Source organism: Tachypleus tridentatus, chromosome 1, assembly GCF_004210375.1.
Source record: "Tachypleus tridentatus isolate NWPU-2018 chromosome 1, ASM421037v1, whole genome shotgun sequence".
Classification (NCBI taxonomy): domain Eukaryota; kingdom Metazoa; phylum Arthropoda; class Merostomata; order Xiphosura; family Limulidae; genus Tachypleus; species Tachypleus tridentatus.
Genome location: NC_134825.1, coordinates 7,496,834 through 7,498,309, shown reverse-complemented (window position 1 = coordinate 7,498,309; position 1,476 = coordinate 7,496,834).

Here is a 1,476-nt window from a genome sequence, read left to right as displayed (position 1 = left end):
ACTTTTCAAACACCCTGTAAAATGCTATATTTCATAATCTTCAAAGTTTTAATGTATTTAATTTCTCCCCAGTGTTAATTTTACACATCATGCAAGTAACTCCATAAATGGTGTAGTTATTTATATTTTGATTATGTTCATGCAAGTAACTCAGGTGTATTTTGGCATCAAAGAGCAAGTTTTAAAATATTCAAGTTCTAAACATTGCCATTATCTATATGTTTAATTAATAATTATTACAGTCAGCACTAGCAATAATTGAATGTAGTGATACATTTTTGCTAATTAACTGTCAAGCTGGTGATTTATGTAAAACCTCATTTGTAAAGTGTAAAATTATTTAAAATCTTAATTATTTTCTAAAATAGTTTTGTGCCCATTATTAATTTCATTATAGCATAAAAAAGACAAAACTTTTAACTCCAGAAACTTGCTTGGACTCTGTGACATTAGCCCTAGAAACATCAGCACACCAATAAGCTTTCTCTATCTAGCTTTATAAAATATAAGTAGCTGATTACAATGAAACAATACTACAAAAACACTTAAAACTTCCAAATACAGTTTATGACACTATTTAATATCTGTAGAATTTCTAATTTCTTCTTTAACAAATATAACTTCAAGCAAACCAACAACAGATCTATAGCTACAGAAGTAGTTAGAAGTCTTGTCAAGACTATTATCATATTCATCTCACATGAATCAAATATACAATAACAATTGGAATTAGAATGTATTTTTTATGCAACTTCTGCACAAAATAAAGTCAGAATATTTATTTATATTATCTAATGAATTACTGTAACTAATTCACTTACAGACATATATCAGCTGAAGCCTAGAACTACCACACGGATGATTCTAAAAAATTGCAAGCAACATTCAGTAGCACAACACTCACAATACATGACTTTTTAATAAGACAGTTTATTTAACACATATCTAGCTCAGTTACACATTTTCATAAAGTCCTATAAATAAAAGAACCATATGATAACAGTTATTAAGTTGTTTTACAATTGAATGTTATCATAGTTTATCACAAGAAACCACACCTGTGCTTTATACATAACAATACAAATTTTAAAAAATCTTCAAAATATTTTAAATATGTCAGTATCATAGCAAATTGATAAAACTTAGCATATGAAAGAGAAAGTAGAAATATACATCTCCACATTACCATAATTAAATTGTACAGCAACTTAATATGTAGTTAATTACAGCATTACTTACTAACATTTGCCTTTTAGTTTTACTTTAGACTTTTTTAAGTACTTATAGTGCCTGTAGAAGTGGGAATTAAACTTTACTTTGACAGTTTAATATTCTATATTTTACAACATTTCATGGTTGAATATAAATTTTGAATTGTTTTAAATTTATAAAATTGTTAATTTTTTTTATTTATTTACTTAAAATACTTATGCTGCTAGATCAAGACTAGCCGTTTACTATTTATACTACAGTAAT